The sequence below is a fragment of the Pan paniscus genome, chromosome 9 (genome assembly GCF_029289425.2).
Source record: "Pan paniscus chromosome 9, NHGRI_mPanPan1-v2.0_pri, whole genome shotgun sequence".
Classification (NCBI taxonomy): Eukaryota; Metazoa; Chordata; class Mammalia; order Primates; family Hominidae; genus Pan; species Pan paniscus.
The window spans coordinates 30,336,994-30,360,893 of record NC_073258.2 but is presented as its reverse complement, the minus strand read 5'-3'; the positions used below and the strand labels follow the sequence as shown (position 1 = coordinate 30,360,893).

At 36.3% G+C, this 23,900-nt stretch overlaps 1 protein-coding gene and 1 pseudogene across 4 annotated transcripts in view; one reads left to right on the top strand and one right to left on the bottom strand.

Moving 5' to 3' along the window:
- Positions 1 to 23,900, bottom strand: part of METTL15 (methyltransferase 15, mitochondrial 12S rRNA N4-cytidine) — a 222,197-nt gene that overhangs the window by 183,791 nt on the left and 14,506 nt on the right. The gene's annotated exons all lie outside the window — the stretch shown is intronic.
- LOC112441189 (ATP synthase subunit g, mitochondrial-like) lies at positions 1,562 to 1,873 on the top strand (annotated as a pseudogene).

The following is a 23,900-nucleotide window of genomic DNA, read 5'->3' as shown; positions in this document are numbered from 1 at the left end:
ATTGGATAGTGGGCTATTATTGAACAAATCAATATGCTATTACTTATGAACTAGTTTGTGTGAGGCATAACACACTTTCTCATAGACTGATAAATTAGCAAGATAAAAAGAAAAGATATTGTATTGAATATTTTTAAGAGAAAAAAAGGCATCAAACAAGGAAGAAATTAATCACAATGACACAGGGTTCATTACAGGATTCTAAAAAATAAAAATCAACATGGTAACTACAGGTCTATTCAACAGATTTTTAAAAATCTATAAAGCAAAACAAAAATCTAAATACCAAAGAACAATTAAGCAAGTTGCCAAAAGACAAAATACTTTGGTGGGATGTCAATCAGTAACACTGAGCTGACAACTGTGCCTTAATTAATCTTGAAACTGTTTCCAATTAGTTAGTATAGAACACTAGAGGCTTCATGCTGCCTATGACTCAGTACACTGACTCATCTACCAAAACTTTTCTTACACAAGAAATATCCAAGCACTCGCCAGGATGCAAGATCAAAAGGAAAGAGGGTTCACCAACCTTCTTAGTTAAAACCTTGTGATAAATTTAGATGACCGGAAGGATATGGAACAACTTTCCAGAAAGTTTTAACAGTCAGAAATAGCTTGAAAAGTTTGATTTGTTAACAAAACAATGAAAATATATTATTTTAAAATCAGTCTTGCAAATATATCTATAAAATATGCTAGCTGTTTTTTAAACTATATAGAGGATATAAATAATATAACCAACATTAAAGTGTTCAATGAACTTCACCAAGCCATATTTAAATATCTCATATTTCCTAACTCACTAAAATAGCAGTGGAAACAAAATTCAGATGCGAAGAAAAGCCTAAAATCATCATACATCTACCCCATAGAAACTTTCTTACATTTTCAGATTTAGCTTATCATGGTATAATTCAATTACAAACTTTTCTAGAATAAATCTAAAGCTTTAAATGATTCTTCAAAAAAATTACAAAACACTAATATGAAAAAGAACACAATAACTTTTATTATACAGTTTATCTAACTCAGTTTATTAAATCACAGAGTAATAATGTAAGCAATTATATTAATAATTTTTTTTAATTTTAAATAGTTTTGAAATGCCATTGGGTTGGGAGAATGGGTAAAGGACCACAGAAATGAGGAGCAAAAGACCACTCGTTGCAGGGAAAACAAAGAAGACCCTTTATTCAGGAAATAGAATGCACAAGACGAGGTGTTCCACAGGCCAAAGCCAGTCCTAACATCCTGGAGAGTCTAGGAATCCAGTGAGAGAAATCAAAGTTAGTACCAAGTCAGTTCCCAAACAAATTACCAATAAGAGATCCATTATGTTATAGATGTCTACAAGTAATTTTTTCATGCCATATGAAAAATTTTTTAAAAATTAAATTTAAAAAATTCTGAGATGACTTACAAAGGTAAATTAGTACAGAAAGTATAACAGTAAAGAAATGGAAATATGAAAGAGATGAAGGTAGCAATAAAGATAGGAGGAATTTTAAAAGTATAATTAGCTAGCCATTTGGGGCCATGGATTTTTCATCCTAAAACCATGGTCTGATTTGTCTGGAACCTGGAGGAGGAGGCTCCAGCACTGGTGAACACTGCTGTGACTTATTTGAAGCCTAGATTGGCCACATTTAGATATTAAGCCAAAGTTGAGCTAACTCCTCCAACTCCTACTGAGATCCTGACAGCTATTCAGAGCCTGAAACAAATCGTCAACAGTGCTTACACTGCTGGCTTCTAACAGCTGACAGTTAAGGAAGCTGTGCTGAATGGTTCAGTGGCCACTGAGGTGTAAATGTGGTTTTATATTGGAGCAATCATAAGTAAGCATTGCACTATTGCCTATAATGTATGACAACAAGTCTTTAACATCTGATTATATTTGACTTACTATTTCAGTGTTCTTGGATCATGTGTGATCAGGCTGCTATCTGAATAAAGTGTGTCAATAAAAAGTATAATCAGTGGTATGACTGTTACTCAAAAGAAAAGACATAAAATGTTTACATCCTTTAATATAAGCAGACCACAAAATTTACCAATGAGTTTCCTAAAAACCACTACAAGAGAGAAACATAAATGGTTGCATTATTCACTATATCCACCAAAAATTACACACACGCACATATATATATCTAAACCCTGGTCATTCAAAATAAGCCTTCCTGCTACTGCACTTTGAAAAAAAAATCCTATTAGTCCTCCTAAACTGATAAGACAGTAAATTATCACTTCCTCCTCCATCTCTGGAGTAAACACAATAATGAGTTTCAAAGTTGCATTACTTTTAATATTTCTCTATATAAGCTATGGAATAACAGTGAAACATGAGTATGAGTAATTCTAAGACTGCGAATATTATATGGTCCAAGTACACTGCAGTCCTTCATAAATTTTATTTCCCCCAAACTTTTTATAGGTATTAGGTGACAGAGAGGTCAAAGTCATAATCTGATATAAGAACCTGGAGTACAGCTATTTTATGTTGTTTTCTAAAGAACAGATCTATATATTTTGGCAGTAAGCTAAGTAGAAAATATTGACATACACATATGAAACCTAATGAGCCAAATGAGAATACCTGCCTGAATTAATTAAACAAATGCTTATTGCGATCCACTACGTAAAAGATTACACTTACTGGGGTTAAAATGATGAACTTGTCTCTCATCCTCCCAGAGGTTAGAGTCTATTGGGGACCACATGCAATTAAATAAATAATTATAGCAATGATAAGGACCATAATAGGCAATCAGTGCCTGCTGAGCAGAACCTAACCTGGAAATGAAATGTCAAAAAAGGCTTTTCAAAGAAACAAATGCCTAGGCTGCAGCCTAAAGCAAGAGTTAGCTCAGAAGTTCCAGTCAGATGTCAAAAGAGATCCTAATCAGTCTCCTCTATGCTCATCTTCCTAAACCGAGTCATTAAATGATGGAACTACTCAACGATCAAGATATCTTTTCTCAAGGCAAAATTCATCTAGACTCATGGTTTTAGTTTTTACTTACATGCTGATCATTCAGTTACATGACAAAAATCATTAATGCACCTTTGTTCCCGTAAGTGTTCTTTGACTTTCCCCTTCCTAAGGCATCAAAGGAACATCTGGCTTTATGCTACCAGCTTCTTTCCCTATCATCCACTGCAAGGAAGGTCCTATATGTTGTCAAAATAGGAACCGTTACATCAACGTAAATAGTACAGAGCAAAGTACAAAAGAAGAAGGATGAATTAGAATAAAACTAGCCCGGATGAGAGTAGAGGGGTAGCTTCTTCAGTAGTTTTTGAAAAAAGAATGGAACACCAGCTGCATTTGATGAAAACAAAAGATGAGAAAGGGAACAAGAGCAATACTAGAGAGTACTGCTGGGAATTAAGAGTCCCTTCATGGTTTTGAGAAATGCATAAAGAACTTGCTTCGTTTTTAAATAATTGTTGTTTTAATGTACTGTGTTCTTTTGACTATAAGACTCCTCAAGGACTGTATCACATGGGTTATGACTTAATAAGAATTAAATCTGGTAAATCTTTGTCTCATGCTCAGACATTACCTCTGAGCTCCAAAACAGACTCTTGAAACCCTATTCTGGCTGTCTGAAAAGTATCTAAAAACATGTCCAAAAAAATATGTGATCTTCTATTAAGGAAAAAAAAAAAATAGGGTCCCTGTTCATTCTACGACAAGGCCACACACCTACCTTTACAGTTCCCTCTCTTCACTTACCATATCTAGCTCTTAACCAGATTCTGTTTATTTTATATTCAAAACCCCTCCTATCTGCCCACCTCTCTCCATTTAAACTGTTACCACTCTATCTAAACTACCACCATCTCTTTCAATAAATACAATTGCTTTCTAACTGGTCTCCTTTCATCTACTGTTGCACAACCCACTCCCAGCCTACCACTTCTAATCTATTTTCCACTAGGCAATCTGAATGTTCTTTACAAAATATCTGTCTAATCTAGTTAGCCCACATCCTCTGCTCAAAATGAATTTAATGAATTTTCAATGAATTCCCACAGCTTTTAAAGACCAAATATTCTTAACATGGTCTAAGGCCTAGCATTTTCTGTTCTACTTAACTTCATCTTTTTCCATACATCCTTGCTGTCTACACTTAGCCACACTGGGCTTTCACGTTAAATAAAAATTATAGAAATCTACTGTTTTGGGCTAAGCTCCTGCACTAGGCCCCAACACACTAGACTAAAAATCAAAATCAAAGCATTAAAGTTCCCTATCACCAAATCAAAAAGTTATCTGACTTTCCAATAAATCAGGAGAGAAAAATAATAGCCAAATTTCCAAAATAGGCCAGGCAGCAAGACAATGAAGTTCCTTCTTCCTTTAACACTTACCCAAAAATAAGTAAACTTAAGTAACCTGATATTAATAGTTATTTTTTTATTGTGCTGTTTCCCTGTTCTTGCCTTACTAGAAAAGTAACTTTGAAGTGACCAATCCACTTCTTGTTCTTTGTTTCTCTTTTCTTTGGCCCTTTTCTATCTATAAAACCAATCTCCTCTAGTCCACTCACTGTAACACTCATTCTATTTTATGGAATGAAGTGTTGTACAATTCTAGAATCATAAACAAAGCCAATTAACATCTTTAAACTAAATTTGTTTTCATTTTGTTTTTTGACATTTGGTTTCTCAAAAGTGTCCTGCTTTTTCCCATAACAGTAAAACTGCCTTTGCAAATAATATGACTGAGAGAAATCTAACATAGCTGACTTCATCTCACTTCTAACCTCATAAGTTGTCTGTACGTTCATTCCTCCGTGTAGGCCAAGCTAACTATAGGAGGAATTTAGTTTACAGTTTAAAGCAAGGATGATAATAGTCCCTGCTTAAAACTAACCTCCTCTTTGTTCAGGATGGAAACTGCCTTTGTGAAAATAATGAAAGGCCACAAGGTTAGAATTATGGTAAGGACCTAAATTCTGTTAAGCTATAAGCATCATTAAGCAATAACCAGCCATTGTTCCCTAGCTTGCTTACTACTCAGGAGTCACAAGATTTTATTTTATTTTATCTTATTTTATTTTGTTTTGCTTTGTTTTGATACAGGGTTTCAGTGTGTTAACCAGGCTGGAGTGCAGTGGTGGGATCTCAGTTCACTGCAGCCTTGACATCCCAGATCAAGCGATCCTCCCAACTCAGCCTCCCAAGTAGCTGAGACTACAGGTGTATGCCACCATGCCAGAATAATTTTCTTTTTAAATTTTTTTGTAGAGATGGGGTTTCACTATGTTGCCAAGGCTGGTCTCCAACTTCTGGGCTTAAGCAATCCTCCTGCCTCTGATTTTGTCTCTCTCTGTCTCCCAAAGTCAAAGTCTTCCCCAGTTGCTCCTTTAGATAACAGCACTATTATCAAAAACTAAGATTGATCTTTCAGATATTTTTCAGACTCATGCATTCGGTCATACCACCTGATACCAACAGGACCGTGATTCATATCAAGGAACTGACTCAACCAGTCCTGTAACACCCGCACCCAGATACTGACTCAGCACATGAAGACAGTTTGGACAATACCATGATTTCATGCCCAGTCAATCAGCAATACCTATTCCCTAGTGCTCTGCCCACCAAATTACCCCTAAAAACCCTAGCCTCCAAACTCAGAGAGGCAGATTTGAGAAATATCTCCCATCCTCCTCCCAATTAAAGTGCTATGACTAAACACTATCTCTGCTGCAACTACTGCTGTTCTCAGCATATTAACTTTCTGGGCATCGGGCAAGAAGAACCTATTTGGCTATAATAATGAAAGGAGTTAGCCAGCTTCAGGTATACAGTAAGGCAAGGATCCCTGGAGAACCTCCCACCTTTGTTTGGTCCAGATAAGGGAACTTGAACAGGAGCTTTGCCTAAACATGCCCGCAGCGGACTAAGTGCCCACACGCCCACGGGGGAAATGGGGCGAATCGACAAGGAATTCACACCTTATACAAGTAGGGAACACAGCCCCATCAGCATGTATGTAAAATGCCCTTGTATTCAACTGTGAAGGGGGCAACCAGCAACCTGCTTTCAGGACCCCTCTTTTTGCTGAGAGCTTTCCTTTTCACCTAATAAATTCTACTCCACTCACTCTTTGATGTCCACATGGCTATTTCTTCCTGGTCATGAGACAAGAACCTAGACCTAGCTGAGCTAAGGAGCAAAAAACCCTTCATCATTTTGGGGGCTTGTCCAGAATACCTGGCAGGTGAGTAAACTGCAGATCCGAAACCTTTTGCTTTCATTTCTGAGTCTTCTCCTCCTCAGACTTTTTCTGAAGGCAGATGCAGCACCAAACCTCTGGTGAGCCAAATAAGAATGAATGGCACAGCTACAGAGGACAGGATGCTGGAGAGTACCCCAAAAACCCCCTATCACTCTCAAGGGTTGGGAATGTCAGCCTTATTCCAAACCAGTCTTTTCTACAGTATTTTCCTTCTTTTGTTCCAGGATTATCCTGGCACTTAGCTCTTCTTTTATAATGTTAAAGATATTGCTGAAAACTGCAGATATTACTAGGCAGAGTGAGCATTTAGCCCAGCCATCAGAAATGCCATTCAGAACAATGCGATTTCCGTCTGTTCTTAGAGGCACATCTCACACCCCCACCCCAAGGGCCACAGGCACACGCTCGGAACAGAAAGGCAAGCGGAGGCACCCATCCTCCCTGCTTCCCTCCCAGCTAGGGTGTATGGACATGTCTGCACATGCACATGCTCCATCCAACAGCCACATGGGGCAGGAATGAGCTGCAGCCACCAACTCCTGCCATGGGTCCACAGAGTCTTTCCACCCCTGGCCTAGGCAAAAGGAGGGAACAATGATTAAGAGTTTCTCTCCCTGTTGGAGGAACCCATTTGCATAGAGCTCGAGGATTTTCCCTCAGGCATTTTCTCCATCCTGCATTTAAGCTGTTTTTTTCTTTTCTTTTCTAACATGGCCCTGCGAAAACAGGGAGCTTTTCTATGCAAGAGTTTTGTTTTGTTTTTTCCTTTTGGAAAACATCTTATTAAGCCAGGACCCCAACTCACAAGACACCCTTTACTCTCCCTTGTTTGAGGAGGACTCAGCACCACAGATTTACCTTAGCATGACTAATTCCTGCCAGTTAGGACCCCTCCCATTTCATGGATAGAGGTCATGCTAGCATCCATGACACAGACAAGGTCTAGGGAACTCAAAGGTTACTGACAGCAGAGGAAAGGCAGCATGTGGGTAAATGTGGATAATTCCCACCTCCTAGGCCCCCTGTTAACAAGGGTGAAAAGCCACATTGGCACCCATGGTCTGCACCCTCCCAAGGTTACAGGGACTCAGGGATGTGAGGACAGCTCTTCTCTCTCTCCCTCACGTAACCCGGTTATTCCCTGGGAGAAAAAAGGAACTAGGGATGACTTGTTCCCCTCTTTCTAGTTGAGTAACCAATCATCTTCCGTCTGTATTTCTCTCAAATGCCTCCTGAATCACTGGGATTCCTTTGAGGGAAAAAAAAATCCTTACTCTGTCCTCTCTTCACAGATGGGTAATTGTGTCCCCATACCACAGGACACTCCCCTCAGATATATCCCCCAAAGTAGGAAAAGTTAGTTTCCCCAAACCTTAAATTGCTTGGCTTAAAAGTGAGCTCAGGGGAAGGAAACCCAGAAGTCTGACATGCTGGTAAAAGAGTAAAAGTTCTTAACAGCTGGACTTCGGGCCTCCCTCTCCCTGTGCAGACCGGTTGAATAAATGATAAAATTACTGTTTGTGTCCTCTGTGAAGTCTGGATTAATGGAAAAAAGGATTTGTGAGGCTAGTCTTAGGCTGTAGCCAATCTGGTGTGCTTTTTGTGTCTTCCTGTATGGTTCCATGATAAGGAGGAATACCTTAGGTTAGAATGCAAGCCTAGGACCCCATAAGCCTGTTGTTCAAGCCAACCAGCAAACTGGGCAGTAACAAACATTGCTGCAGGTTTCCATTTTGTTTTACGTCCTTGGGAGCTTGACCTTGTAACCACGTGGCAGTACCTTCTTTTGGCCTCTGCCATTTCAAAATGGTGGCCCGGGTTCAATTTTGGCATAGGGAATGAGTACTTTCCGGTTAGTATCTGTGTGACTTTTAGAATTTGCTGATTCTCTTCCCGTCTGTGAACAAATTCTAGCTTCCTTTCTTAAATCTTTCTTTCTCTGAGCCACCTTTAAAGATTCTAGATTTTGTAGGAAGTGCTTACCATTTCTTTGAAAATACCTTGTACACTCACAGTTAAGCCATAACCTTAATTGAGGCTTGTTGGTTTCACCTGTGAGGTTACTTTTGGTAATGTTCAAAAGTTAGAAATATTGGCCACTTGGCATGGCTAAAGTAGGGTAATGAGGGATTTAAAAGGATTTTCTTAAAAAGCACTCAGCTTAATTTAAAGTGGATATCCAAGCTAGAGGTATATTTAAAAGGCCTTTATGTTTTACACTTCATGGATCTTGTTTTTCTGGAAAAAGGACTTTCTCTCAGTCAAATGAATTATTTTTCTCCATTTCATTTTGCTACTCTCAATGCACACATGAGAGGCCCTAAGATAACTTCTGATAGCCTAGGACACCTGGCGAGAAACAGAGAAGGTGCCACAAACCCCATTTTGGAAAAAAAAAAAAATCCCTTGTTTTCCACATGGAACTCCAGCAATTAAAATTGGATAGATTCCTCTCAAAATCTGTTTTTGTCTTCCAGCTATACCTGTTTACTGGTCCCTAGAAACTGCATGCTTTCCTAGCCCTGCTCTTGAAGGGCACCACCCTGAGGCCAATGATCTGACTAGGAGATTGGAAAATGAAGAATCTTACAATTACTGGATCTTCTTCTGTCTGTGTCTGTATAATCATACATGTGTTATGTGTGTGATGGTTTTATAAAAAATAGCTCTAATTGATTGGCCTAAAGAAAAATAAGTGCTTAGATCCAATATTTTTTGAAAAAAAAAAATAAAAGCTGTAATGCCTGTTAGTTCAAGTGACTTTAATCTTTGAGAAATAGAAATATTTTTGAAGACAAATGGTAAAATACAAATGTCTTCAAAATGTAAATATGTGATCTGAATTATGCTGGTCAGATACTAGGTTTGCTACATGTTCGAAGGTTACAAACTGCTTCTTTGGCTTTTGAGAACTGTTTGACTTGCCTGCTTTACAATTTGATAAGGCTTGAGGACATATGGAATTAACCACACCCTTCACTATGTTGGAAAGAGTCAGACTTTATCTGCACCTAGCACATAATTAAAACAACTTGCCAGCCTTTACACTAAAATTAAAAATTGCTAACAGTTACTGTTATAACATATAATTGAGATTATTGACAACAGATTCACCCGCAAGGTGTGTAAAGAAAGTAAAATGTGTTTTTAGTAAAAGATTATCAGAAGGCATGGGAGTGTAAATTTCGGACTAGGGTTAAAGGATTGTTTATAAGATAAAGCTGAAGGTTTAAACAAAGAGTGGAAGGTTTGTAAAAATTAATCTTCCAAAAGAAATTCTATATGAGAACATATTGATTAACTTCAAAAAGGTATTATATGGTCTTTCCATAAATTGTGCATTGAAATAAAAGTACAACAAGGTTTTATTAACACACTGATCTGCTACTTAACAAAAATTTGTAAAGTGTTATAAAAGGTTTACCAAAATCTCACCTCATGGTCAAACTGGCTAAGATTGGATAAAATTATCTATAAGGTTCCACTAAAACAAAAAATTGGGGTTGACATTAATAGCAGACTAACGTAAGGGTGAAATCTGGCTTTTTCTCTCTTAAACAAGATTTTCATGTAACAGTAAAAGATAATGAAAGGTTTTACCTTTTTTTTTTTTTAAGTCACCATTTTGGCAAAAGAACTTACGGTAATCTGGAATTCTATTCCATAATATCACATGCTTTTGAACCTCTAACATATATATTTAACATATTCCCCAAAATCAAACTTCAGCTTCAAAAATTGTCTTTCCTGACCCCTAGCTTTTGGATGCTAGAGGACCCCTAGAGCATCCAAGAGAGAGGTAAACAGGATTATTTGACACGTTTAGTTACAGGGGATTGCCAAAGTGATGTTTAATCTTCCATAGGTTATATTTTAATGAATAATATTAATATGTGTTTTAAAATCATATAGGATGTCTACCATTCTAATGTCTGAGTATATGCTATCAATCATAATTAAGGTTATTATGTTATTGTAAACCACATGTATTAGTCTGTTCTCATTCTGCTAATAAAGATATACCCAAGACTGGGTAATTTATAAAGGAAAGAGGTTTAATGGACTCACAGTTCCACATGGATGGGGAGCCCACACAATCATGGCAGAAGGCAAAGGAGAAGCAAAGGCACATCTTACATGGCAGCAAGCAAGAGAGCTTGTGCAGCAGAACTCCCATTTATAAAACCATCAGATCTCGTGAGACTTACTACTATGAGAACAGTATAGGGAAAATTGCCCCCATGATTCAATTATCTCCACCTGGCCCACCCTTGACACAAGGGGGATTATTACAATTCAAGGTAAGATTTGGGTGGGGACACAGCCAAACCATATTGCTACGGAAATAAACAAATTTCTTTGTCAATAGTGTTTTTGAGGTAACTACCCTGGACATTTTGCTATTCACAGACAATTGTTGTCTAGCTTTGATCCTTTTCAAAAGATGGCTTATAATCAGATATAGTACTTTGACAGGTGCTCTTAAAGGCAGGTTTCTGATATCTTTGGAGATTGGGACACTGGAATAGAGAGAAACATACAGGACTCATGAAGAGCTGAAAGGTTCATGAATATCAAGTAGAACAAGAGTTAACAGAATGGACTGAACTAACAGAAAACTGAAGTAATCTTTTTAACCTTTTGTGCTTAAAATGTTGCTGATCCTTGTTTTGTTTTTAGAGTCAAGGAAATTTATTTTGAGCTAATTACAGCCTTTAATAATTGAGTAAGGTATACTCCTGTGAACAAAATTTGGAGGATATTTATTTCTCCCCGCCTGGCATCTCCAGAATTTGGAAACTATTTGTGAGTATTCTTTAACTTACGGCAATATAGTTATTTGCATCTATGCAATAATAATTCATTTTCCTTCGCAACAGGACACGATTGGAGAAACTGGTTGTTTCACCAAGGTTTTGACTGGAAGGGTTTGCTTCCCTTTAAGGAATCAAGCATGGCTTGCAGAGCCAATAAAAGCCCCTTGGGAAATCTGGCCTCATACCTTGTCTACACAGTCCCCATAAAGGCCATAAAGGGTTACTAACCTGTGGTGAGTAAAGAATATCACTTTCTCACAGGCCCAGGAGCCCCAGGTTCTTGTGACCTCAAAAAGGGAGGAATTTACCCAACTCATAGGTATTTGAGGGTACAAACCCATGACTGGGCTCAGCTTTTAAAGGTCTTATCTGAGATTCCTTGTGGAACAGAGTTCCATTAAAGCCAACTTAGAAGCCTATGTGAAAAATAATTATTCTTGCTGCACCAATAATCTGGTCAAGTATAGGACTAAAGTTTATTTTGCCAACAACTCAGTCCTATCATGATTTGTTTTTGACAAAAATGAGGACTGAAGAAAGAAAAATTATGCTTCAAAACTTATCATACACCTGTTATTAAATTCTAATCTCATCAGTTGTTTTTAAGTTTTTGCCTACATTTTAAACTAACCCTGCTTATTCCTGTGAACCAACCAGTGATAACTGGCTGTAGCTCAGAAGAAACAAAAGGGATGGGTGATAAAAATCTGGATCAATATTCTAGTCCTGGAAAATTATCCAGCAAATCCTACCATATGATAAGAGTAAACACAGAGCCCATAACTCGAGGTTTCTTTGTTTGGAAAAATCAAGAGAGCTACCAAAGCCAAGCCCCATGCACCCAAATCTTAGCAGGTATAGTAACTATAGCTAGCTACCAGCTATCTGAGCACATTGGCAGCCTTGGGATTTTTGAGCGGTCCTTAACCCCTTGTTTCGTTTTGATATATGTCTTCTAATAACCCGAATTGTTCCTTTTTGCTTGGAGGCCATTAAACTTCAAATGGTGATGCAAATGAAACCATGCATGGACATGCCATTCTTCCCAGGACCCTTAAACTGACCTCAGGAGGAGCCCTAACTGCCGCTTTTCCAAAACAGCGCCTCCTGTCAGCAGGAAGCAGTTAAGAGAGGTCATCGTCCACTTTTTCGCAACAGCAGTTGCTGAAGGAGGGAATGAAAGGGGTTAGCCAGCTTGCTTTTGACAGACAGTACCAGAAGGATCCCTGGAGAACCTCCAACCCATGTTTTGTGCAGATAAGGGAACTTGCACAGGGGCCTTGCCTAAATATGTCCACTGCCAACTAAGAGCCCACATACGCACAGGGGGAATGGGGTGGAGCTACCAGGAATTTGCGCTTTATACAACTAGGGAACCCAGACCATTGGTATATATGTAAAAAGCCCTTTTATTCAACTGTGAAGTGGGCAACCGGCAACCTGCTTTCAGGACCCCTCTTTTTGCTGAGAGCTTTCCTTCTCACCTAACAAAATCTACTACACCTACTCGCTCTTCAATGTCCACGTGGCTATTTCTTCCTGGTCATGAGACAAGAACATGGACCTTGCTGAGCTAAGCAGCAAAAAAATCTTGAATCAACAACAGGGCCAGTTCACATGTTGTTCCGTTAGGAATGTCTTTCCTGTTCTTTGGATCTGAGCTCACAAGCTTTTCCCAAACCTCCATATTAAAAAAGAAGTCTGTTGGTCACTCGTATAGTAATGCATACCTTTCCTTTAGAGCAGTCAACATAGTTGAAACTTTGCCTTTATTTCTGTGTATATTACTTCTGTATCCTGCATAAAAAATTACCCTAAAATTTAGTGGCTTAAACCAAATATATATTCATTATCTCATGGTTTCTATGGATCAGGAATTCAGTAGCAGCTTAACCAGGTGATTCTAACTTGGGGTCTCTTTCACAAGGTTGCGGGCTTGGTTAAGACTAGAGGATATATTCCCAAGATTGCTCAACCACTGGGTGCTGATTGTTGGTAGGAGCCTCAATTCCACTCTACATAGGCCTCTCCATGGGCTGCTTAAGCATACAATGATATGGTAGCTGTCCCACCTTGAACAAGCAATCCAAAAGACAGCATGGAAGAAGCCAAAATTTATTTTATGACTTCCCCTTTGAAGTTGCACACTATCATTTTTGCAGTATCTTATGGATTACACTGGTCAACCTAATTCAATGCAGCAGGGAACTACATTTGAGCATGATTATTAGGCAGTGATAATCAATGGAACCCATCTTGTAGACTGGCTACCATAGTGTGTTAAGAGAAATATATTTTTTTCAAAATCTTCCTCAATTGATCAAATGCCAAGACCTAAAGTGACCACAGTAAGCCTGAAATTGTCTTGAAGGTTTTTAACACGAGTCACAGCTCCCATCTATAAGGCATCTATTCCCTGCCATTGTAGTAAAAAACGCTTGCTTTAGAGGATTCTACAATCTCCTTGCACCCTTGAACCACCATTTCTAGCCCAGCTATTCCAAGAGACATTTTAAAATCAATTTTTCTAAATATTCCAAGAAACAAAAATTTACAAAATTACGATACCCTAAGATCTTACTTTTTGTCTTTTTCTTAAATCAGATTGCTCTTAAGCCATACCCCCAGTTAGGATATTGTTCTTTATGACATATTTCAACAAATAACACCAATTAATACTTTTTACTTTGTAAGACTTAGAAACTGTAATTAAATTCCTTATGCATCATAATTCTAATATGTTTTTGGACTGCCTTCTAAGGAGATAAAAATTAAAACTCAAAAAAATGTATCTTCTTGTTAAAAATACAAACACCAATTTTGTAAGTAAGTATTAATTCAGTACTCTAAGTTCAAATAAAACATACTAAGATTATAATATAATGCAGTGGGGAAAATAGATTTTGAAATTCAGTGTTCACAAACTTTTCAGGAATCTGTGGTAATGAAAACAAAACACAAGCAACTGTATCATATATCAAAGATGATGAAATAATTCTCCTGAAATGTATTAATACCATAAGCTACCCCAATGTGAATTTTCAAAGGATAATTTAAAAATTCACTGTAGGGTAAATATAAACTCAGTTATAGTTTATGAAAATCTCATGGAAGAAACCCTCCACAAGACAAACTTAAAAGCAGCTGAAATTAATTAATTGATTTAACTGATTCATTTTCAAGATTATGATAAAAACAGAGAGAGACAAGAAATTATTTTCAATCAGTTTAAAACACAGAATAAGTAATATATTAAAGGTAAGGTTAAGGGACAAGAACAAATTGGATTTTATGAAATATTCAATTTTTCTCACATAAAATTATATATATTTTAATATGAAAGAAATGTAACTTAATGAAAGATACCACCCATATCACCCATACAATATAATTGTATATTATTACATATTACCATTTAAATCAGTCAAGAGACCATTATACTATTCCATTTTAAGACAATGTCTGTTGCTATGACCTTTACAGGGCAAAAAAAGAGGTTCGTTTTTACAAGTCTGGCTTCTTTGCAAGGAGACCCAAGAAGCATAACAATTAATGCTAATCATAGTGATTTCCATAGCATGGGCATTTCCCCTAGGAAAGATATTGAAACTAGAAATATATTTCACAAGGTATGCATACTTCAGGAACTACTTCTAATCTTCACTATGGGTTTTACATCACAAATGAAGCTAAATACCTCATCAGACTTGGTTTAATGCCCCAGGTAAATAATCATTTTTTTAATCACTCTAAATTTTATTTAAAATGAAGAATACTGTTCCACATTACAAAGGTCACCAAATTTAGAACAAGTACAACAACTAAATAGCTCAACAAGGCTAGACTTTATAACATTAATCTTTTGAAAGTAATACTTCCGATTTATCAGGATCATTAGAAGTAATCTGCTGCATATGAGACGATTCTTCCAAGACAACAAAAACTGTTAAAGTTGGCCAAAGGTGGCTCTATTAAAAGTTTATCAATTTGAACAAAAGATAAAACTGCAATGATCATCTTCACTGATTCCAATGCATTTCAGTGCATTTGGATATGTTCACAATCAAACAGAAATACAAAGATTACATTTTATGCAACACATTTACCTAACAGCAAGAAAAAAATAAGAGAAATAAACATTTACATGAGAAATATCAGGCATCTTTTGTGACTGCCTTCAAATGGCAAAAAAAAAAAAAAAAAAAATGCTTGGAAGTATAGTAGAAAGGAAGAAAAATGCTAATCTAGTTAGAAAGTATGCTGAAATTATACACTTTACCAAAACCAGTCAAGAATTCTCACTGGGGCCACCGGTGTTAACATAACCAGGCTACCAGGTAAACCTGGGCTAGAGATGGTGTGAGGAAAGAAGCTAAATGTGGACAGGAGGTTGAGATGGTAAGAAAACTTTACCACCTTGCCTCACGGCAATTTTATTTCAGGAATGTACTTGAAATTCTGTTGCCAGGTGATTCCCTGCTTCACATCTCTATCGTATTGGTCACTGTGCAAAATAGAAGCTTTCTCCTTGGGTCTAATCGACATATTGCTCTGTGCCTTCTTTCCTCTAACCTAGAAATGCTCAATGGGGGCATTCTGAAAATGTGTTTAGACTGTAATTTAAAAAAAAAAATGGGAGGATGCCACTAGCACTTAATGGGTGAGCTACAGGAATGGTGGATATCCTGCAATGCACAAATGCACAGCACATGCTACAAAATAAACTGATCCAAGTTCTCCATGACTTACAGTGTCTATTCATGAAGGAGAGGGGGCAGCAACAATTATCCAAGCCTAAAACAAAATGTCATTTTTCATATCACACAGTACTTTTTATAAGGATTTAATTAATATACACTGAATTTTCTAGAAATGTAACTATTGCATAAATCAAAAGAAACTTAACCAAGAATAGCTCTCTACTTCAGAAAATCAAGTCATATTTAGCAATGCCATATGTCATATTTAAGTGGTCAAGTGTTTGTACTTATAAACAGAATAACCGTGAATGCAACATCTGCGCATGTAGACTGACACAATGTCTCATACTTTGACAATACGTACACCTCAAATCCAGTGACCTTCACCTCTCTCAGTCAGTTGCTAGACCTTTCCATCAGCTCAACGTATTCTAACTGAAATTTGAAATATTCTGTTCTTTAAAGATCCAGTCCTCACATGTATACATCTGCTTGTGTTTTCCCTTCTCTAATTTGAACAGTATGCCTTTCTTATAACACTTATTTTTTCAAATAGTATGACTATTATGGTTATGTGCATACAAACTATCCTACCTATTGGATTATAAACCCTGATATTTAAATCCATCCTCACACATATCACCTTACGCAAGGCTGCCAAGAAGGTGTGTTGGTTTTTGTTGGTTTTTTGAGACCAGGTCTCACTCTGTCACCCAGGCTGGAGTGCAGTGGTGTGATCACGGCTTACTGCAGCCTTGACCTCCAGGGCTCGTGTGATCCTCCAACCTCAGCCTCTCGAATAACTGAGACTGCAAGTGTACACCACCACATACAGCATTATTTTTTTTGTTTTGTAGAGATGGGGGTCTCACCACCTTGCCCAGGCTAATCGCGAACTCCTGAGCTCAAGCGATCCTCCAATTACAGCCTCTCAAAGGGCTGGGATTATATGCGTGAGCCACCATGCCAAGCCTGGTATGATCTTTAAATGAAAGCCCTCTTCTCTTTTCCCCATGAATTGTGTACCCTAGCTTTTTCTCCATCAATTACAGATTTAGGTGATCAAATTGTATTCAGTGTCTTCTTAATACTGGTATTCCACAAAATAAGCCTTTAATTATAAGATAAATCTTCTGGGCATAGTTTATCCCCTCCACACTTATTCACTCACTATTTTAGCAATCCCCAGATCCCCCAACACAATGCAAAATACATAAAAAAATTAATACATGTTTATTGAATTCAACTTTTTAAAGTTCTTTTATAGCATATTTAAAAACTAATTATAAGGGGCTGAGCGCAGTGACTCACACCTGTAATCCCAGCACTTTGGGAAGCACAGACGGACAGACCACTTGAGGTCAGGAGTTCAAGATTAGCCTGGCCAACACGGTGAAATCCCATCTCTACTAAAAATATAAAAATCAGCCAGGCGTAGAGCTGCACACCTGTAGTCCCAGCTACTCGGGAGACTAAGGAGGGAGAATCTCTTGAACCTGGGAGGAGGAGGTTGCAGTGAGCCAAGATCGTGCCACTGCACTCCAGCCTAGGCAAGAGAGCAAGACTCCGTCTCAAAAGAAAAAAAAAAAAAAAAAAAAGTAATTTTATATGATTTGAAGATTTTTTCCCAAGTTTTATATTTAAGAAAAAGTACAAACACCAATGTCAAAGTATGAGTGTGTTTTTCTTCTGCAATGTCACAAAATCACTATATAAAATGTTAAGAAAATTGGGGGAAATCTAAACAATTTCAAATATTCAAGATAACCACTTATTCATAGACATGTTGACCTAGTCTACTGAGTTGCTGTGTAAGTGAATAGCATCTAAAAGATTCCTCAAGTGTTTGACAGAGGAATACCTTTGTAAGCTAACCTTGAGAATATGTTATTAGAACATGTTTCTTTCTCCATCATGTCCTATGAGGACTTTCTCCATTATGTCCTATGAGGACAAGCTGAGAAATCCAGCAACAAAAGGCCCATGTAAACAAAAAAGTTAGAAATTAAAAAAATAAAAAATAAAAGGATCCCCCAGTCTGAGTCATTAGAATAAATTAACCTAACAAAGAGTAAAACCATCGAAGGCTAATTTATACAGTATAGTGAATTTAATGTATTTGTACTCTCCTAAAACACCATTAGTACCACTTTAGATTAGACTAAAAAATTTAGTTGATGGTCAGAATATCCCAAATCACCTAAGACTAATTAAATAATAAAGTCTTAAGTACTAAATCTGAATGATCATAAAATTCATTTTATAGAATTTAGTTTCCCTACTCACACTTTTACAGCAAATCCCATATCCCTGAATTCAACAAAGGGAAAAAGAGTGATTGCATAGTTTCCGCTCACTTTTCAACTTTTACGCAAAACATTGCAAAATAAAACCACAGCGAAAGATTCATATAAAATGTCCATTGTAAAAAATTTAAGTTTCTATCACTAGCATTGAAATTATTTTGAGGAAAAACTATAGAAACTACAACATGTCCAATTTTTAAGAAGCTTGAAAATAAATGTATATAACATACATACATAATGTTGATTTTCAGCAAATAACACATTTACAAAACTGTACTCCCTGAATGTCTTTCTCATACAAACTCTATTTTCAATTTCTAGCATTATATTGATTAAAGCTAAATTATTATTTATATGATTATTTTAAACATTCTTATAGAATATGAATGTAGTATATAGTACCTAACAGCAACATGCATTAATCTAGAGATTATACTGTTATTTCTGGTTAATTTTTTTTCTATCCTTAATTTATTTTTTACCCAACCTATAAAACACCATTAATACATAAATAGGGAAACAAAGTTTCTATCTTGGCTAAAACGGTTGCCATATGAAAATGCCCACAGAGCATTCAATGGAAATTTACATGCAAGAAAATCCTTCCTTCTTTTCTATTAGGCATTATAATTCATAAAATAGCTATGAAAAGATACAAGTAAGAAATCACATTCAGACTCAAGTGGGTGTTGCCTGACACTTAATTTACCAGTCTCTGAATGGTGGTAAGTCAACTAATAGGTTGAATATTAGTCCAAGGCAATGTAGCTATAAACACATGAAAAGAAACAGCAAATTTCAAATAATGTACCAAAGATGAATAATGTCATGGTTACTAAGCTGGCAAACTTTTAACTGTCGGGGTGATTTCTTTGGTATACTTTCATGTAAATAAAAGTTTACATAAAATTTTTACACAGAAAAATTTATATAATTTTATATAGATTAATAGTTATAACAGTATTAATTGGTTCTATGTGGTAATGCTTATTCTACATAAAATAGCAATAAAATGCTTCTTTCAAATAAATTAAAGTCACTTTACAGATACAAGTTTCTAAATGAAATAAAATAATGTGTATACAGTGGATCAGCAAGTGGGTGTTTTGGAACTTAAATATGATTAACAATAGCAAGGAAAAAGTTAAGAATAAATATTAAGAAAATAGCCCAAGTATTGAAAGTATCATAAACAATTTACCTTTCACTCCAGCTTCATGGCGCCAGAAAACAATCTTTTTCTTCAAGTCCTAGGTCCTCAATAGATACTGGATCTGTGGGCACCTTGATCTCAGACTTCCCTTCTCCAGAATTGTGAGAAATAAATGTCCATTTTTTTTTTAAGCAACCTAGTCGTTCTAGCAGCCTGAACTCACACAGTATTTAATAAATGTCAGCTTTGTCCTATGCTTTTTACCTCTTAAATCTCCCTCAAATCTGCCCATTCTTCTCCAATGTCTCAACTATTACCACTCATTATCTTTTGTCTGGACAAAAGCCTCATAAGTAATCTGGACCAATCCATCCTCCACAGTGTAGAAAGAATTATCTTTTTAAAAAGCAGACTTAATCATCTCTCACCTCCACCTGCCTCTCCAGCCTCATCTTGCACCATCTCCCTCTTTGCATTTTCAGCACACTCACTCAGTGGCTTGCTTACAATCTTTCATTCTTACCAAGCTCCCTCCCAGCACAGAACTTTTGTACATGTTCCCTTTCCTCTTTGAAATGTTCTTTACCCTCCTCTTAACCTATTTAATTGTCTAGATTCTTTGTCCTTATGATTACTTCCCACTCAAGAAAATCTTACCACTTTAAATCCTCCTGTTCGGAGATCTAAGAGCACTATATACTCTCTTTCATGGCAGTGGAAATTTCATATTCACTTGAATAATTACTTGATAAATGCCCATTTCAACCACTAAATTGTAAGCTCCTTAAGGGCTAAGACCATGTCTAATTTTGTTCTATATTGCATATCCAGTACTAAGTGCATTGCACCTGATATACAGTAGAAACTTAATAGACATCTTCTGAATAAATGAGAGAATGGTCTAATTTTCACACTAAAACTCAGATATAACACCTCACTGCCATTTTTTAATTTCTCCCTATCCTTGCCTCTCTTCACCCAATCATTGCCACATCTATCTCCTCAATGTCTCTTTCTGTAGGACCTTTCTTTTCATTCCTCCATTCAATAATTATTTCAACAAATATTTATGGGGTATCTTCTACATATCAAATGCTCTTAGCACTGAGGATACAGTGGTAAAAGTCATACAAAAATCCCACCTTTCAAGCTAGTGTGCCATGGAGGAAGGCGGTAGAGAAGGGAGTTGGGGGAGGAAGTGGCAGACAGTTAAGAAGAAAAAGAGAATGGTATATATAGCATATCACTGTTAAGTGCTAAGGAAAAAACAAACAAACAAGCAAGGAAGGAGGATACCAAACATTTGAAGATGGTAGTTGAAATTTCAGACAGGGTGGCCAGGGAAGGCATCCCTGAAAAGGTAACATCTGAATAACAACCAGAGTGAGAGAGTCAGCCATGTGTATATCTGTGGGAATGTGTACTCTAGGTTTTCTGATTTAATGTGCTACCTACTTTCACCAAGAAAATCCCACCAATTTGCTTAGATTAAATGTACTGGAAAATTTCGTCAAGAAGATTCAATTGCTGGAGTGAGCATACTAAGATATAAGCACTAGCTGAAAAGAAATAAAGGCACCCAAAAATACATAGCCATGTGTGGATTTGGAGAAATAAGGAATTAAGTCACTTAGAATTCCACTGATGCGTAGAATACGGAAACAAAAAATATTCAAAATTACTACCTTAAGTCGATCAAGAACAGTTTAATTAAGATGCATATACTATAAGGTAAGTTTACATTTCAGAAAAATAAGATTTTAGAAGATTTTTTATCCAAAAAAGAACTTAACAAAACAGTTACAGCAATTTAAGTTGTACCTGGAATACGCAATCATCGTAACTCAAAATCAAATTTGTTAAAAATTGGTTTATAGTTACCTTATTTAACCAATAAATTATTCTAATTCCCTTTATTACAGAAGTACAGTGAAAGGTGTGAGACCTGTAACATTGTGGTTTTGATTTTTTTCCATATGTAATCATAAAATCAAATGTGTAAAATCAGCTAGCTTGGTTCCAAAATTCAGAATAGAATACGCTGAAATAAAAAAAATGAAACAAAATTTCAGAGTTTTGGATGGATACTCGTTTATCCAATTGCATAGGACTCAGATATAATATCATCAGCACAATCAAACCAGAATAGTGTCAATCTATACACAGATTTCACAGGAAATGGAGAATTTGACCCTACACAACTTACTCCTGGCTTTCAGAAGGCATACTTACCTTAAACAAAACTGACATATCCCTGATATAAATTGCTCAAAGAAATTTTAATACCTACTCTGAAGAAATCTTGAAATAAAAGTATTTATTTTATATGCTATCAATCATGCCTTTAAACTCCTCAGGGGAAAGCTTAATAACTTTAGAAAAATCTGGATGGTTTCTATTACTAACATGATATTACAAAAATAAGTACAAAAACAAGAAAACATTATACAACATTCCTCTCTCACAGTTATCTCAATTTTCTGAAAAATCTGTCTGTATTTAACTTCTAAAACAGGCCCTAGCAAGAGAAGTTACTTACAATTTCATTCATAAAAGTAGTTCACTATTTCGGTAATTTTAAATTGGAGAAAAATCAAGTTTTTCTACTAAAAAATGTTGGTTTCATATGTATTGCTCAAAGAAGAAACTGTCTTGGTGATGATATTCTATACCGGTAGAAAAATTAAAGTATTCATATAACCATTATATAGGTCATTTAAAATAAGGGGGTATAAAACTGAGGTCAATTTTAATTCTTTCATATTTCTGCTACAAAGTTAAGAGTAATATTAAAGCCATAGAGAAGAGACTAATGGTACCTCGGTGCTAGAGAAAGCAGGGAAAACGTACAGAGAGGACAGAAATTCATGGAGTTTTTGCTTTCCTTTTTAGTATTAACACTCCGTTTCTTCAAGTCATCCTCTTACAGTTTTTTATTTCCCTCAACACCACAGTTTCTCTCCACCCTCATTTCTAAGCCTCAGTCACTTAATGGCTCTAGTTGGCTTATCCCATATCTTTCTTTGAGCAATTTATCTTCTGATACTGTCATTATAAATATAAGGTTTCCTTGCACGAGTGAGAGATCAATCTGAGATCAAGCTCTGAAAAATTCAGTGAGCTAGCCAATTAGATGTGTCTGCACTCCTCTGCAGAGGGTTATGAAGACAAGAACAGCATAACGTGCTCCAAATGACTGAGCTTGGGCATAGTCACAAGTGCTCAGGGGGCTAGTGATCTATTCTCTAGTAACGTTAGGCCAAATAGCTGTCCTAAGGGATTAAGGGGCCTGATAACAAGCTCTGAAGATCTTCTAGGGTGTCCTCTAGAACGTAAGAACACTTAGGTTTGAGGGAAAAAAGCACACTGTATAACCTGATTATTAGCTAGAAGCATTCAAGTCCAAAAAATGTCATTTATTACTATATGGTTCCAGTAAAACATATGCATTAGAGACATTTCCTGTCCTTCTTTCCATATCTGACATGATACTTTGCACAAAACACTACTGAAATTAGTATTAATGAAAAGCACAGTCAATAATATATAAAAGTGCTTCATAAACAGTAAAATCTTATACAACTCTATGTTGTTATTATTAATAATCTTCTTCCCAGTGTATACTCGCCTCAAGTGGGAAATTCTCCATCTTTATGAATATATTAAATATCCACAGTTTACTTCTTTTGCTTGCCAGAAAGAAAAATATATGTAACAAAAGAAAGATTTCAGTTTTATCTTGAAATTTAATTATATAGAAACCTATTACAGATGACACAGGCCAAATAGGACAAAGATAAAAAATATATGCCTAAATTAGCATGTAATTTGATAAAATGACATCTCAAACATTGAAGAACAAAGGAAATAGTTTATACAGACCAACAGAGAGAAAATAAGTAGCTATAAAAAATGCACATACTTTCTAAAGCAATATTCACCAAGAAAAATAAAATATTTAAATGCATATTACCTCCTGGTAAATGATATTTGTTTCACCCAAAGGGGACAACTACTAGCAACTGACCACAAAGGAAAAAAGAGAGTTTACAGAACATTATAAGATGAGTCACCATAAGGCCTTGCAACTTGGTTTACTGTAAAATAACATTTTACGTATGCTACTTACACCTCAGCTCAGTAGTTTGTTACATGAGGAGAAGGCAGTGGAAGAAGAGTAAAATAAAATGTTATGAGAATCACAAGGTCAAGGTACACTTCTACCACTCTTCATAAAACAACATGCAACTTAGGGGAACAATGGGAAAAGACAGAGCCACTAAGCCTAGACTCTTGCAGTAACTATGATTAGACTATTGATCAGGGACTAATGCTGACCTAGAGAGTAACAAGTACTGAGGATGACTCGTGTGTATGTGCTTTAGGAACAGAAAAACCTCACTCGTTTCTCCCTTTTCTTTCTATGAGCTTCTCATATACAATGAACCTGTTTTCTGCCTGGGTCATGTCTATTTCCTGAACCAGAAGAATGGCTCTTAAGCAAATTTAAAATTTGGATTCAGTACATACGTCTGATTTTTAAACATGAGAGTGTAACATTTTTATCAACTATGAAACCATAATTTTTTGGTTAATTTTAAAAACTAATTTCTAATTACCTTGGAAGCTTGATTTTTTTTATCTTCTTATATTTTAGTAGCAAAGAAT